Below are 18,394 nucleotides of genomic sequence, written 5' to 3' on the forward strand. Positions count from 1 at the left end.
CTCTCTCAGCCCAGAGTGGACCATAATTATGAACCACTCCAAAAGCATACTGACTATCAGTATATATATTCACATTCAAATTTTCAGAAATCTCGCAGGCTCTGGTTAATGCTATTATTTCTGCGGCTTGTGCTGAATTATAGGGAATTATTTTGCTTTCTACAACGCTCTCTAGGGTAGTGATAGCATATGCGGCAGTTGTCGTGCCATCTGGTAATTTAAAACATGAGCCGTCCCAAAAAAATTTCTTCCTCAGTGACCATTAAACAATCGTGGGTGGGTGATTAATTCTTCCCAATTTCTTTTATGGTTGGTGGCATTAATTCTGCAGGATTCAAAGCACTACACCTCATAATTTGGATATGGAGCGCAAACAAGATAATCTCATATCTTGTCATCATATGCATACATCCTTCCGTACATCCCTCAGTTACCTCAGCGCAAATTATGGGTAAACAATGTATACAACAACAGCACGTTAAGAATATTCCAAACACCACTACTAATATTGAGATCAACTTCCATCCCCAAGAACGTAGTATTCCCCAAAACCAAGATCCTATTCCCCAGCTCCCTTCTCCAGTAGGGAGTTCAGAGCTTAGGACGTGCATTTTCTTTATTGCTTCAAAGATTGTAGGGGAATAGCCATCTACATATACGCAACACGCTGATCCCACTATTTTTCAAATTCCCCCACAATCAACCATGATCACATCGAGAGCCATTCTATTTTGCAGCGTCATTAACCTGATTCCTCTTTCTTCCAACGTCATGTTAAATAATATATCTGTTGTTGTGTTTATTGTATTTTTTAGGATTCTGGACAGTTGCCTTATATTATAGGAGTTCACTATCTGCCCCAAGAATGGAATGAATGATTTTGCTACATCAGTTGCTATTAAAACACCCTCGTCAGTCCTTTTTGACTCTAGTTCTGGATAATCTGACCATGGCTGCTGTTTCTAAGAGGAATACTCCTGGTAACAGTAACCCTAGGTAACATGTACCCCCCAGTTTCTGGGCAACCAACGGCATGCTTTCTCTCCACATATAAAATAAACTGGATCACCTACATATACTGGTTCTATTTCCCATTTTAATACCACTGTATTCATGCAACCAGTATGTGTTCCGACTGAAAAAGAGCCTTTCTTTTTTAGACAAAAAGGGACAGTTCTTGGGCTATAATTCACCGTGTAAGATGAGGGAATTGTATATTTGTCCCCTTCTGGTAATGCCTCCTGCACCTGCTGATGAATCAAACGCAATTTCTGCATTAAAAGGCCACAATAAGTACTAAGCACAGGATGTTCTATCTCACTAAGTCGTTTTGGCTGAGCTGCGCACCAAACATTTGCCGGCCTCCCCATCACGATCTCGTACGGGGAGAGCCCAGTTTTATCCTGTACAGATGTACGCATGCATAATAGTGCTATTGGTAATGCATCCACCCAACTCAACTTGCTTCCTGCACAAATCTTGCTAATCTTTGATTTAAGAATCCGGTTGTGCCTCTCCACAAGACCGGCAGAACTTGGATGCCTTGAACTATGGAATCTCTTATCAATCTGAAGACCAGCACATATCTGTAACACCACTGCACCCACAAAATGTGGTCCATTATCAGACCATAGGACTCGGGGCAAGCCAAATCTGGAAAAGTACTCCTTCAACATTACTTTTGCCGTGCTCATTGCTGTGCAGTCCTTCAAGGGATATGCCTCCACCCACTTACTGAATGCACAGATCACCACCAAGACCTATTTTAAGTTTTGGCACCTCTCCATCTCTATGAAATCAAAATGAATTACCTCAAATGGCACGGAGGGCGGGCCAAAACGGCCTGTTGGAGTCACTGTTCCCTTCCCTACATTGTGTTTCAAACACGTGATACAGTTCTGCACCAACCTCTCTGCATTCTTTTTTATGTTTACATTCTGCCAAACTGTAGAAAGGTGCTGTATTATTTTCTTCGCACAGATGTGCGTAGGGCTGTGGGCCATTGTGACCATTGCAGTTACGTACGAATTTGGCAACATCCAGTTTCTAGTTCCCTTGTCCACCCAACAACCCTCCAGATCCAACTCAGCAGATCCCTCTGCCCACCCCTGTATTTCATCGGCCGTAGCCTCGGCCTGCATTTCTTTGACAGTGGCAACTCCATCTTCTATCATACAGGGTACTTCCTCTGTCTGAACCGTCATCATTTTGGTATTCAAATCAGTGGCAGTTTGTTTCGCAATTCTGTCTGCAAACGCGTTTCCCTCTCCTAATTGCATGTTACTTTTTTATGTGCCTCGCATTTCACTATTGCTAGGCGCTTTGGAAACGTGAGTGCAGACAGCAATCGTACAATCAAAGGGCCATGCTGCATTCTGGCGCCATGTGATGTCAAAAACCCTCTCTCAGCCCAGAGTGGACCATAATTATGAACCACTCCAAAAGCATACTGACTATCAGTATATATATTCACATTCAAATTTTCAGAAATCTCGCAGGCTCTGGTTAATGCTATTATTTCTGCGGCTTGTGCTGAATTATAGGGAATTATTTTGCTTTCTACAACGCTCTCTAGGGTAGTGATAGCATATGCGGCAGTTGTCGTGCCATCTGGTAATTTAAAACATGAGCCGTCCCAAAATAACTCTCCATCTCGCTCTTTCTGTGGGATATCACTTAAATCAACTCTCCCCTTGATTTCTTCCTCAGTGACCATTAAACAATCGTGGGTGGGTGATTAATTCTTCCCAATTTCTTTTATGGTTGGTGGCATTAATTCTGCAGGATTCAAAGCACTACACCTCATAATTTGGATATGGAGCGCAAACAAGATAATCTCATATCTTGTCAGTCTAGCAGAGTTGAGGTGTTGCGTCTGTGTCCTATTTAATAGAACGTCTATGGCATGTGGCACCATCAAAATTAAAGTGTGCCCCAATACCATCACTTCAGTTTGTTTCACTGACGCAGCAGCCACCGCGACAGATCGCAAACATCGTGATAGTGCGCGCGCTACAGGGTCCAGCGCAGAAGAATAATAGCCGCACGGCCTATTTCTTCCACCTTGTTCCTGTGTCAAAAAACACCAATGCACATCCTTCACTTTCACACACAAATAGTCAAAAAATGTTCTCATAGTTCGGCGTACCCAAAACTGGAGCCCAGCATAATGCAGTTTTCAATCCATCAAATGCTTTCTGACATTCCTCATCCCACTGCAAAGGCATAACCGCATCCTTTCTAGTTAAATTCACCAACGGTTTCACAATTAACGCAAAATTACCAATCCATTGTCGGCAATATGAAGCCATGCCTATTATGGCTCTGACTCCTTTTTGTGTCTTTGGAATAGGCATACAAGCAATACTTTCTATGCGTTCTGGCGTTAGACTTCTCCCTCCTTTCGAAAGTAGGTAGCCCAAATAGGCCACCTCCTTTCGATTATACTGAAATTTCTTCAAACTAGCTTTATGGCCATGTGCCGCTAGGTGTGACAGTAGTAATACAGTGCTTTCTTTACAAATCTCCTCTGTGTCTGCAGCTAGCAATAGATTGTCTATGTATTGCAAAAGTACACAACCCACGGGTAATTCCAGCATGTCTAGCTGCTCTTTTAATGCTCTACTGTAAATACTTGGACTTTCCGTGTAACCTTGCGGAATCCGCGTAAATGTAAATGATCGTCCTCCTAATGTGAACGCGAACAAATATCTGCTTTCCTTGTCCACTGGAATACTGAAGAACGCGTTTTTCAAATCTATTACACTACAATATTCTGCTGAAACAGGTATCATTGTCAATATGGTAGTGACGTCTGGCACTAGCGGAAATTGTGGATCTACTACCTTATTCAATGCGCGTAGATCAATTATGAAACGGTATGGTACCTCATTACCTCCTTTTTTATAAACCGGAAGAATCGGGCTGTTGCATGTACTGCCTGTAATTTCCTCGATTACCCCTAATTTCACCAAATCTGTAACAATACTCTTCAATCCTTTCTCACCTTCAACCGAAATTTTGTATTGGGGTATTCGCGGTAGGGTAACACCTTCTTTCAAAATGATCTTTACTAGCTCTATCTTTAAACATCCTACATCATTGTCATGCATTGCCCATATACAGGTTGGTACTATACTTAGTTCCCCTGTTAACGCCTCGGACATGAATTCTGACACAGAGGCATCGTGTGGCCATATTGTTAGAAACACTCTGTCTGCCGTGCAATGTATAACAGAACCTAGTTTTTTCAACAAGTTTAATCCCAACAAATTCTCCCCACAATTTTCTGTTAAAAGGAAAGGACAATGTTCAGTAAATGGTCCTATAGTAACTGGGACTGGTTTGGACACTGGGTTTATGACTGGTGTACCTGCGAACCCTACGGAAATATTCTTTTGCCCTGACAGTGGTATATCCAGAACCAAGTGATGGTCTATTGAACACTTCTGTGCTCCTGTATCTACAAGAAAGCGGTGCTCCTCATTCCCGACTCTCATTTCTACGTAGGGTCCTCTCTGATTCACGGGAATAGACACTGGTTGTGACCCCTGTCCAGGACTGTCCTATTGGGGAAATAACACATCATCCGATGTGCAATCAATACTATTACTGTAATACGTGTTTGGCTGTGTATCGAAAACATTCCCACTCTTCCCTCTATTTCCTCCACTCTGGTTTCCATATTGTTGATTTTGCTGTCCCTGACTCTGGTTTCGGGCATTTTGGTTTTGGTCTTGGTTTTGATTACCTCCATTATTGTGATGCTGCTGCATACTATTCCTATTTGGTCCATTCGCTCCTGGGCGTCCTCTATGCTATCTCCTCTGACCAGACCCATTTCTATCCTGTAGATGCAGACATTGCGCTCGCCAATGTCCTTCCTCCTTACAATACGCACACTGATTCGGTCCCACTGTTCCCCCATGCATATTCAAATTACTCCTTCCTTGTGTGTACCCTCGCCCTCTTATGTCCTACTACTTGCTGCATTAATACTCGTGTCTTTAGATTTACCCTATCCCTCTCTTCTTTTTCTTTTCCTGCAGTCACTCTGCGCTCATAATATTGGGCCATATGTAATACTTCCCCCCCAACATTTTTGCTTGCCATGCCCTCTCTGATGTCATTATTAGATCCTAAATTGGAAGTTTTAACCCCCCTCATATATTTGTCAACAAATAACCTCTTTCCTGCTTCCGAACCCACATCCTGCCCACTGAAATCTGTGAATACTTCTTCAAATCTATTAAAATAATCTGTAGCCAACTCATCCTTGCCTTGTACACATGCAGTCAATTTGTCCCATTGAATTCTTTTCTCTGGGACAATTGCTTTTAACTTCTGCACTATACGTGCTGGTAACGCCGCCAGGTTCGGTCCTGGTGTCCCTCCAACCGCTTTATTCCTGTCTTCTATATTCAAGTCCACCATGTGGCGCCAAAGGCTATTGGGTCATCTACCTTCCTTATTTGTTTCCATATGTCTGCTGGCAGGATCACCGGGAATATTAGGTCTATATCACCCATGGTAAGCACGGATGATTGTAGGCAGGACTCTACTTCCTTGTAAAATCCTGCAGGATTCTTTCTTATATCAGGAATCGTCTGCTTTATGTTGTTCATCTCCTGTCTGGAAAAGGGGACATGCACATATTGGGCGGTGTAATGGGCTGGTGTCACCTGCGCCGCTGCACCGCCCACTGCGGGAACCTCCACTTTGGGCACAAAGGTAGGTGGGACATCTCTCATAGGAAATACCCCACTTACCGTCCCCCCCCTCTCTTAGATGTAACAATATTCCCAGATCCAACGATAGGGCTGTTTCTCTTGTCCCCCTCTCAAGTGCTCTTCTATATACTGCCATTATTTTCGGTGGGCTGGCCTTATCGTTTTTTATATCTTTGTCTAATAAGTGTCCAGCCATCGACTGTAGTGCTTTTCTTTTCATGGGCATGGAATATTCATCAAATATCTCGTGTATCTCCATTGTGGGAATACCAGGATCCGACGTCCATCTAAACGCTTCTTGTATACATACTTTTAACTTATCGCCCCTTTGTACTGACGACATTGAATGTCGTCGTTGTATATATGGCTCTACAGTTTCCTTTCTATTTCTCCTGATATCCCTACTCCTGTACCCAGGTGTAGCAAATATTTTGGCATAATCCTTATCTAATTCCTCTTTAAGCTCAAAAAGTCTATATATATGTTCTCTCACTTCTTCATCCCTCTCCGTGCTAATGCATTCAAATCTAACAATTGCTGCGGTGGTAATTTCCCAATTAACTGTTTCCATTTCTCCACCAAATATTCACCCATGCATTCCAACACTACCTGTCTTACGTTGCTTCTACGGAAGTCCTACATCGAGGCCAATGCTGCCGTCCCATCATTCCTGTCTATATACATCTCTGCCTGTTGCTGCAATTCTACCTTCCTTTCTTTGCTGATTGCGCTGTGGGTTACCCTTGTGCACCCCCGTTGGTCAGTCCCGCCTCTTGCCCCCGTGGTTTCAACTTCAACCCCCGGAGGAACGGACAGTACCAAGTCTGTGCCTGAGGCGGGAGGTGCGGATGTGACAATGGGAACAGGGAGTGTCTGTTGTGGGCTTGATCGGCTAATAGGAAGTGTTACGCGCGCGGTCTGTGGCTGCGGGAGGGCTTGAGCTACCAGAGGGGGAGCTTGAGCTATGGACGGGGTCTGGGCAATAGCTACTGATGTGTCTGGTCTTACTTCTGATCTTGGGCCTTGTTTTGTATGGGTCAATATATTTTCTATCAATTCATCTGCTATGTGTAATTCTCGTTGTGGGTATATCTTTTCTTTATTCAACTGGTCACGCCTACCTGCCCTTCTTAGACTCTCAGTCCACTCCTCCTCTTCTTTCTCTTCCGCTACTTCACCTTTTGATGTATGCCTGCGCGCATGCTTTGCTCTGCTTTTAAATCGGAGCATTGCTTCCTTTCTCCAGTCTTTAATAGTCTCAAATGCTGCAGGACGCGCTTTCTTTCTTATCAACACCCTTTCCAGGTTTTCTATCCTTGCTATCTCAAAACTACCATTAATCGGCCACTGATGGTCTTGTTGCTTTCTGGTTTGCCTATGCCATTTTTCTAGAGTGACAATTCATCAGGTATGAGAATGTGGTTTGCAGGAGCCAGAGAATCTGGTCCCACCACAGCTTCAAGGGAGACCTGTCACGTTGTCAGTCTAGAACAATGGATACCTTTACTTTGTGACCGCAAACGTATTTTGGTGGCCGTGGGCCAACCGTCTCATGCTCGATATGACAGAATATAGGTTTTCGAGTTTGCCAATGAACGGCCATTTTGATGTAACAAGAATCGCCATTTTGTTTTCTAATCATTGCTCATTGCTTTCTGTTCCTATTGCTTCGCAGTATATATTCCGCTTACACTGCTCGACTGTAAAACATTGTTGTCTGTATGTAAAAAGGACAAGGCCGCAGGGCCGAGAGGATAATAAGAGTTTGTTGAAACACAAACGTAGGCAGCGCCAGGAAGAATGCCTGGCTCCCTCCCGAATGTAGCCTTGAAGCAGAGCTGCAGGGCACTTAATCATTTCGCAGCTGCTAGCCAGTCTCGTTATATGGTAGAATATGTTAGAATAATACAGCTAAAGGCTTGAATTATGCTTTTCTTATGGCCCCCCTTTGCTGAGCCCGCTAGAGCGTGTCGGCTCCCAGGACACGAATAGCACCTAATAGATAGCAAGGTCCGGAATGCAACTCTTCCCCCCGTATGAAGCTCGCTTCCAAGAACAGAAGCGCTGTGTTCTATTCAACAACTGAAAGATGCCTTTGCACTCACAAATTGCAAATTGTTATTAGAATAGATGTTTGAAGGTGTCATAGTTGTCAGAGATGTCCATCATCACACCAAGTTCAAAGAAACCCAATAAAAGGGGGGTGTTAAACATGTCATCACTGATTGTTTGATATGCATTTTGTATATATGTAACTGATGTACGTAATTCACTCTCTTGCGTCCCTCGGGGTCTAGAGATACACGTCGCAGGGCGTGAGACCGAGTTGGCCAACTGAGACTTTTGCTTTGCAATAAACCCTAGCTTTGGGAATACAACCTTGTGTCTGGCGTATCTATCGTGTGTAGTGACTCGCCTTGTTTCCATAGACGTCAGGGTCCCCTAGGGGCCCCTTTCAAGATGGCGCCCGAATAGGGACCCTCCCCCACTTGTTCCATCGCATAATGTTGTCATTGAGTAAGGCGGAGAACAGCGAGGACGGGACGATCGAGCCGGGATCAAGAGGTGTTCGGGGCACCCTGTAAAAGTGATGAGAGACTCCTTTGCAGATCTGCACACATCTGATCCCTGATCGACGTGCCTCGCTAGAGAACAAGGAGGCGAGGGTCCCGAAACGAGGCGAAAGCCAAGAAACACAGACACAACGTCCTTTGGTGCGTCAGTATACAGACGACTTGATTTATCAGATGAGTCATTCCCCGATTCAAAGTATTCCTGATATTGGTTGAGAGTTGACTTTGCAAAAAAAAAACGCCCTAGGTAAGGTTGATTAACCAGGGGGAAGGTTGAAACATGCCTGGGGTATTGTCCACCTAAGCTGGGTTTTTCCGCTGTGGTAGACAATCTTTGGAAGATGGCCAAATTGTACCACCTGGGGGAACGCTGGCGTATGAGATGTATGTGAAGTATCGAGTGGGTGCGATAATCTTCTGTGAGACTTGGCATAGGCAAACCAGAAAGCAACAAGACCATCAGTGGCCGATTAATGGTAGTTTTGAGATAGCGACGATAGACAACCTGGAAAGGGTGTTGATAAGAAAGAAAGCGCGTCCTGCAGCATTTGAGACTATTAGGACTGGAGAAAGGAAGCAATGCTCCGATTTAAAAGCAGAGCGAAGCATGCGTGCAGGCATAAATCAAAAGGTGAAGTAGCGGAAGAGAAATAAGAGGAGGAGTGGACTGAGAGTCTAAGAAGGGCAGGTAGGCGAGACCAGTTGAATATAGAAAAGATATATCCACAACGGGAATTACACATAGCAGATGAATTAATAGAAAATATATTGACTCATACAAAACAAGGCCCAAGATCAGAAGTAAGACCAGACACGTCAGTAGCTATTGCCCAGATCCCGCCCATAGCCCAAGCTCCCCTTCCGGTAGCTCAAGCCCTCCCACAGCCACAGACCGCGTGCGTAACACTTCCTATTAGCCAACAAGGCCCACAACAGACACTCCCTGTTCCCATTGTCCCATCCGCACCTCCCACCTCAGACACAGACTCGGTACCGTCTGTTCCTCCTGGGGTTGAAATTGAAACTGGACTGACCAATGGGGATGCACAAGGGTAACCCGCAGCACAATCAGCAAAGAAAGGAAGGTGTAATTGCAGCAACAGGCAGAGATGTATATAGACGGAAATGATGGGACAGCAGCATTGGCTTCGATGTATGACTTCTGACGGAGCAATGAGAGACAGGTAGTGTTGGAATGCATGGGTGAATATTTGGTGGAGAAATGGAAACAGTTAATTGGGAAATTACCACCGCAGCGATTGTTAGATTTGAATGCATTAGCACGCTGTAGGGAGAGGGATGAAGAAGTGAGAGAACATGTATATGGACTTTTTGAGCTTAGAGATGAATTAGATAATGATTATGTCGAAATGTTTACTGCACCTGTGTACAGGAGTAGGGATATCGGGAGACCTGGGAAGGGGAAAAAAGGGTCGCATAATAAACAGCAGCAGTTACCATCACCGCGGCAGAAGGAGATGGTGAATGAATTATCGTTGCTAAAACAGGTGGGGGCAGACTTGAAAGAATGTCTATTGAGAACACAGGTACTATTGCAGCAAGTAACAGGACATAATGTAGGGCGAGGGAACGCACAAGGAAGGAGTAATTTGAATATGCATGGGGGGACAGTGGGACCAAATCAGTGTGCGTATTGTAAGGAGGAAGGACATTGGCGAGCGCAATGTCCGCATCTACAGAATAGAAATGGGTCTGGTCAGAGGAGACAGCATAGAGGACACCCAGGAGCGAATGGACCAAATAGGAATAGTATGCAGCAGCATCACAATAATGGAGGTAATCAAAACCAAGGCCAAAACCAAAATGCCCCAAACCTGAGTCAGGGACAGCAAAATCAACAATATGGAAACCAGAGTGGGGGAAATAGAGGAAAGAATGGGAACGTGTTCGATACTCACCCAAACACGTATTACAGTAATAGTAATGATTACACATCGGACGATGTGTTATTTCCCCAATAGGACAGCCCAGGACAGGGGTCGGAACCAGTGTCTATTCCCGTAAATCAGAGAGCACCCTACGTAAAAAATGAGAGTCGGGAATGAGGAGCACCGCTTTCTTGTGGATACAGGCGCGCAGAAGTGTTCAATAGACCACCACTTGGTTCCGGATATACCACTGTCAGGGCAAAAGAATGTTTCCGTAGGGTTCGCAGGTACACCAGTCATAAACCCAGTGTCCCAACCCGTCCCAGTTACTATAGGACCATTCACTGAACACTGTCCTTTCCTTTTAACAGAAAATTGTGGGGAGAACCTGTTGGGATTAAATTTGTTGAAAAAACTAGGTTCCGTTATACATTCCACGGCGGACGGAGTGGTTCTAACGATTTGGCCACACGATGCCCCTGTGTCAGAATTCATGTCTGAAGCGTTACCAGGGGAACTAAGTAAAGTACCAACCTGTATATGGGCAATGCATGACTATGATGTAGGATGTTTAAAGATAGAGCCAGTAAAGATCATGTTGAAAGAAGGCGTTACCCTCCGCGAATACCCCAATACAGAATTTCGGCTGAAGGTGAGAAAGGATTGAGGAGCATTGTTACAGATTTGGTGAAATTAGGGGTAATCGAGGAAATTACAGGCAGTACATGCAACAGCCCGATTCTGCCGGTTTATAAAAAAGGAGGCAATGAGGTACCATACCATTTTATAATTGATTTGCGTGCATTGAACAAGGTAGTAGATCCACAATTTCCTCTAATGCCAGATGGCACTACAATATTGACAATGATACCTGTTTCAGCAGAATATTTTAGTGTAGTAGATTTGAAAAACGCATTCTTCAGTATTCCAGTGGACAAGGAAAGCAGATATTTGTTCGCGTTCACATTAGGAGGACGATCATTTACATTTACACGGATTCCGCAAGGTTACACGGAAAGTCCATTTACAGTAGAGCATTAAAAGAGCAGCTAGACATGCTGGAATTACCCGTGGGTTGTGTACTCTTGCAATACATAGATGATCTATTGCTAGCTGCAGACACAGAGGAGATTTGTAAAGAAAGCACTGTATTACTACTGTCACACCTAGCGGCACATGGCCATAAAGCTAGTTTGAAGAAATTTCAATATAATCGAAAGGAGGTGGCCTATTTGGGCTACCTACTTTCGAAAGGAGGGAGAAGACTAACGCCAGAACGCATAGAAAGTATTTCATGTATGCCTATTCCAAAGACACAAAAAGGAGTCAGAGCCATAATAGGCATAGCTTCATATTGCCGACAATGGATTGGTAATTTTGCGATTGTGAATCCATTGGTGAATTTGACTAGAAAGGATGCTGTTATACCTTTGCAGTGGGATGAGGAATGCCAGAAAGCATTTGATGGATTGAAAACTGCATTATGCTCGGCTCCAGTATTCGGTACGCCAAATTATGAGAACATTTTTAGACTATTTGTATGTGAAAGTGAAGGATGTGCATTGGCGGTTTTGACACAGGAACAAGGTGGAAGAAATAGGCCGTGCGGCTATTTTTCTTCTGCGCTGGACCCTGTAGCGCGCGCACTACCACGATGTTTGCGATCTGTCGCGGCGGCTGCTGCGTCAGTGAAACAAACGGAAGGGATGGTATTGGGGCACACTTTAATTTTGATGCTGCCACATGCCATAGACATTCTATTAAATAGGACACAGACGCAACACCTCAACTCTGCTAGATTGACAAGATATGAGATTATCTTGTTCGTGCCCCATATCCAAATTATGAGGTGTAGCGCTTTGAATCCTGCAGAATTAATGCCACCAACCATAAAAGAAATTGGGAAGGATGAATCACCCCCCCACGATTGCTTAAAGGTCACTGAGGAAGAAACCAAGGGGAGAGTTGATTTAAGTGATATCCCACAGAAAGAGCCAGATGGAGAGTTATTTTGTTACGGCTCATGTTTCAAATTACCAGATGGCACGACAACTGCTGCAAATGCTATCACTACCCTAGAGAGCGTTGTAGAAAGCAAAAGAATTCCCTATAATTCAGCACAAGCCACAGAGATAATAGCATTAACCAGAGCCTGCAAGATTTCTGAAAATTTGAATGTGAATATATATACTGATTGTTAGTATGCTTTTGGAGTGGCTCATAACTTTGGTCGACTCTGGGCGGAGAGAGGGTTTTTGACATCACATGGTGCCAGAATTCAACATGGCCCTTTGATTGTACGATTGCTGTCTGCACTCAAGTTTCCAAAGTGCCTAGCAATAGTGAAATGTGAGGCACATAAAAAAGGAACATGCAAAGTAGGAGAGGGAAACGCGTTTGCAGACAGAATTGAGAAACAAACTGCCACTGATTTGAATACCAAAATGATGACGGTTCAGACTGAGGAAGTACTCTGTATGATAGAAAATGGAGTTGCCACTGTCAAAGAAATGCAGGCCGAAGCTACGGCCGATGAAATACAGGGGTGGGCAGAAGGATCTGCTGAGTCAGATCTGGAGGGTTGTTGGGTGGACAAGGGAACTAGAAAGTGGATGTTGCCAAATTCGTACATGACTGCAATGGTCACAATGGCCCACAGCCCTACGCACATCTGTGCGAAGAAGATAATACAGCACCTTTCTACAGTTTGGCAGAATGTAAACATAAAAAAGAATGCAGAGAGGTTGGTGCAGAACTGTATCTCGTGTTTGCAACACAATGTAGGGAAGGGAACAGTGACTCCAACAGCCAGTTTTGGCCCGCCCTCTATGCCATTTGAGGTGATCCATTTTGATTTCGTAGAGATGGAGAGGTGCCAAAACTTAAAATAGGTCTTGGTGGTGATCTGTGCATTCAGTAAGTGGGTGGAGGCATATCCCTTGAAGGACTGCACAGCAATGAGCACGGCAAAAGTAATTTTGAAGGAGTACTTTTCCAGATTTGGCTTGCCCCGTGTCCTATGGTCTGATAATGGACCACATTTTGTGGGCGCAGTGGTATTACAGATATATGCTGGTCTTCAGATTGATAAGAGATTCCATAGTTGAAGGCATCCGAGTTCTGCCGGTCTTGTGGAGAGGCACAACGGGATTCTTAAATCAAAGATTAGCAAGATTTGTGCGGGAAGCAAGTTGAGTTGGGTGGATGCATTACCAATAGCACTATTATGCATGCGTACGTCTGTACAGGCTAAAACTGGGCTCTCCCCGTACGAGATTGTGATGGGGAGGCCGGCAAATGTATGGTGCGCACCACAGCCAAAACGACTTAGTGAGGTAGAACATCCTGTGCTTAGTACTTATTGTGGCCTATTAATGCAGAAATTGCGTTTGATTCATCAGCAGGTGCAGGAGGCATTACCAGTGAGATACACCGGTTCGGGGGACGCGCTGGAGCCAGGCGACTGGGTTCTGCTTAAACATTTTGAAAGAAAGTCATCATTAGCACCCAGGTGGCGCAGGCCCTATCAAGTGCTCTTGGCGACGCAGACGGCAATACGGGTGGATCGAAGGAAGTCATGGATCCATGCCACCCATGCCAAGAAGATTCCAACTGCACTGAAAGACTTGCCTGACACTGATGACCGGAAAGAAACAGCGGTCCCAGAAACTAAATAAACTGTTGCCAGTAAGCAGCCACCTAATCTGCCAAAACGAGAAGTGAAACTCGAAACAAAGCCTGAGACGATTGCCAAAGAGGGGGAAGGGCAAAGAGTGCCCCGACGTTGCCCAGCAGAATCGACATCACTGCTGGCCGACACGAAATCTGCCTTGCAAATGCCAGCAGAAACAAATCGTGTACCCCTTTGGCGCCCACCAGCACTTGCCAGCACGCCAAAGAACGGATCTGCATCATTGGCGTGGCGCACACCAGTACCTGCAGTAGCGCCACAGGCTGACTTTGAGCCTGAATCTGGAAGTGCACCGGCACTGTTCACGGATCACACGATACCAGGAGCAAGGCGATACAACTTGTGGCCTCGAAAGACAAAGTGATCCGCAGTTCTTTTTGGTGTTTATGTCAACCTCTGGTTCAGCTCATGGACGGAGAAGGAACTAGAGGTGTAGAGGAAAGAAGCGTTTGAATTGTGCAAGGCGGACAATTCAAGACTCGCGGCTCCTCAGTGCGATCATAAAAGTATATGTGTCAGGAACCAGAGCGGACAAGCTGGGCGCACATGGTACTAAAGCAATGAGATAACTGATTAAAAGTACATGTGTCAGGAACCAGAGCGGACAAGCTGGGCGCACATGATACTAAGGCGATAAGATAACTGATCAAAGGTCCTCTGAGCAGTATAAGAAAGGACAAGTGATCTTGCCTAAAAATGAATAAACAAATCCAGGCTAAAAAGGACAGGCAGAACTGAACTGTGAAAATTCCGTTGAAATTATTGACATCAGAGCAATTACGACGAAGAGAGATATCCACAACGAACTGTGATAAGAAAGAAGAAGGACGATGAGAAACATGCCGAGACCGGTTCCAGCCTCCTCCTGCACCACCACCGCTGAGAATGAGTCAATTATAAAGACTGTAAGCTTAAGAAAAACGCATGGTAAAACAAATTGTATGCTGGTACTGACAATAATAATGTGCTTTATGAGCGTGGTAGCACCAATATCGACAGCCCTAATATTATGGTATGTGGAAGCAATACACCCATTAGAAATATTTTTACCAATAATTAATACATCCACTACTGAAAGTCCGGTTCAGGTGATCACTTATACTCTGCCCCCAATGGAAGAAAGACACAGGGAAGGTTTTGGAAATAATACCTTGCTCTTGATCATGAACATGACACATGCAATTCTGAAGAAAACAAATTGCTGGGTATGTGCCCATTTACCACAGCATGCTGGGAAAGGAATAGGGTGGTATGTACAGCCACTACCATTAAGTTCTGCATGTAGTGCATCTTTAGGTGCAATGTTCTATGGGAAGTGGAATAACAGTGATACGGGTCAATTAGACAGAACCAACATGAATGAGTTTGAGGAGATAATAATGAAGCCTGTGGGTTGTTCTATTTTCCATAAAGCACAAGTAATAGCCCCAGAGCCCACGAGGAAAAGTACACAAAAGATAACACGACAAAATAGACGAGATAGATTGTCCCCACCAGAAAAAACATCTGTAATGACGTTTCGTGTAAGAACAGAAGGGGACAAAGATGCAATCCCCCCATCTTACACGGTGAATTATAGCCCAAGAACTGTCCCTTTTTGTCTAAAAAAGAAAGGCTCTTTTTCAGTCGGAACATATACTGGATGCATGAATACAGTGGTATTAAAATGGGAAATAGAACCAGTATATGTAGGTGATCCAGTTTTATTTTATGTGGAGAGAAAGCATATCCTTGGTTGCCCAGAAACTGGGGAGGTACATGTTACCTAGGTCTACTGTTCCCAGGAGTATTCCTATTAGAAACAGCATACATGGCCAGACTATCCAGAACTAGAGTCAAAAGGACTGACGAGGGTGTTTTAATAGCAACTGATGTAGCAAAATCATTAATTCCATTCTTAGGGCAGATAGTGAACTCCTATAATAAAAGGCAACTGTCCAGAATCCTAAAAAATACAATAAACACAACAACAGATATACTATTTAACATGACGTTGGAGGAAAGAGGAATCAGGTTAATACGCTGCAAAATAGAATGGCTCTCGATGTGATCCTGGTTGATCGTGGGGGAATTTGCAAGATAGTGGGATGTCGATGATTATTCCCACACGATCTTTGAAGCAATAAAGAAAATGCACATTCTAATCTCTGAACTCCCTACTGGAGAAGGAAGCTGGGGAATAGGATCTTGGTTTTGGGGAATACTACGTTCCTTGGGCTGGAAGTTGATCTCAATATTAGTAGTGGTGTTTGGAATATTCCTAACGTGCTGTTGTTGTATACATTGTCTACCCATAGTTTGCGCTGAGGTAACTGAGGGATCTACGGAAGGATGTATGCATATGATGACAAAGAAAAAACAACCTCATGGTTGAACTGACCAAGACCCAAACGAGATGAGAGCAGTAAAAGAGTTGATGGCAATAGATATTGATGAGGACGATGATGTTTACGATAGCATGCAAAATTCATACACAAGTACTTCAGACTCATCATCACTAGAGCAGGTTTCAATAAATAGATGAGACGTTTGGCATACGGCCAAAGGAGGGTTTGTCAGTCTAGAACAATGGATGCCTCTACTTTGTGATCGCAAACGTATTTTGGTGGCCGTGGGCCAACCGTTTCATGCACGATATGACAGAATATAGGTTTTCGAGTTTGCCAATGAACGGTCATTTTGATCTAACAAGAATCGCCATTTTGTTTTCTAACCATTGCTCATTGCTTTCTGTTCCTATTGCTTTGCAGTATATTTTCCGCTTACGCTGCTCGACTGTAAAACATTGTTGTCTGTATGTAAAAAGGACAAGGCCGCAGGGCCGAGAGAATAACAAGAGTTAGTTGAAACACAAACGTAGGCAGCGCCAGGAAGAATGCCCGGCTCCCTCCCGAATGTAGCCTTGAAGCAGAGCTGCAGGGCATTTAATCATTTCGCAGCTGCCAGCCAGTCTCGTTATATGGTAGAATATGTTAGAATAATACAGCTAAAGGCTTGAATTATGCTCTTCTTACGGCCCCCCTTTGCTGAGCCCGTTAGGGCGTGCCGGCTCCCAGGACACGAATAGCACCTAATAGATAGCAAGGTCCGGAATGCAACTCTTCCCCCCGTATGAAGCTCGCTTCCAAGAACAGAAGCGCTGTGTTCTATTCAACAACTGAAAGATGCCTTCGCGCTCACAAATTGCAAATTGTTACTAGAATAGATGTTTGAAGGTGTCATAGTTGTCGGAGATGTCCATCATCACACCAAGTTCAAAGAAACCCAATAAAAGGGGGGTGTTAAACATGTCATAGCTGATTGTTTGATATGCATTTTGTATATATGTAACTGATGTACGTAATTCACTCTCTTGCGTCCCTCGAGGTCTAGAGATACACTTCGTGGGGGTGAGACCGAGTTGGCCAACTGAGACTTTTGCTTTGCAATAAACCCTAGCTTTGGGAATACAACCTTGTGTCTGGCGTATCTATCATGTGTGGCGACTCGCCTTGTTTCCATAGACATCAGGGTCCCCTAGGAGCCCCTTTCAATGTTAATCAGGAATCACAAAGAGATACATTAACCAGAGAGACTCTTCGATGAGCAACAAACCGGAAGATAGGTGGGACTTAGTATCATCCCTTAACCTTTTCTGTTGCAAAGCACTCTGTTTATGATCTCATGTATGCAGCAGATTGTTGGTAGGGACCTCAGGATTGGTTCATTAAGGTAGGCTTAGCCTACACCAATCACTGGGGCCAATCCTCTGAAGACTTTGCAAGGAGTAGCAAGAAAAACTCATCATTGGACCATGGCTGAAGGTACAGTCTGCCTTACATCTTCCACCAGTGAAGGAAGGCCAGCACCTCCAAAGAGGAAAGCACGGTCTCTCCCCTAGAAATCGGCCAGGGAACAGACTGAGATTAAGACTCAGAAGTTCAGAGGACCCTCGAGCCATTCCAGAACCAGTAATTAGCGAGCACACAGCATGCCCCGATAGGTTTTGAAGCAAGCTTCCTAGGTAGGAGGTCCCAGTAGGTCTCTGAACCTACAACAAAGGATAAGGCAGCTGCCTGCAACACACTCCTCAGCATTGAAGAAGCTGGGAGAAGTGCCTTGATGAGCATCTAGTGACATTCACACCTTAAAGGACATTTTCGAGCCAGTTGAGTTCCTCAAGCTGCAACTGACTGCAATGCAGTCACTTAAAGACATCTGAGACGTCTCGACCAGTGCTTCAGAACCGGCGAGCAGCACTGAGACAACGATTCCTGACCCCGAGCCGCTGTGTAGGCCAGCCTGCAGCCATTTGTCTAGCTTTGCTTGCTGAACTGTCTTGCTGCCTGATACCTGCAGATGACTCCCATCTTGAACTCTGTCACAGAAGCCTGCAAACCACCCAGAAGCCAACTCTACCCTGTTGAGCACTTAGAATACCTACAGCACAAGGTACATTATGGTTCTGTCTCTCTAGTCCATCCTGGAAGGCCCCTAGAGAAATTTTAAGACCCATTGCTCTCTTTGTATTGA

This window comes from Ambystoma mexicanum, chromosome 10, assembly GCF_040938575.1.
Source record: "Ambystoma mexicanum isolate Mex_15411 chromosome 10, UKY_AmexF1_1, whole genome shotgun sequence".
NCBI classification, from domain to species: domain Eukaryota; kingdom Metazoa; phylum Chordata; class Amphibia; order Caudata; family Ambystomatidae; genus Ambystoma; species Ambystoma mexicanum.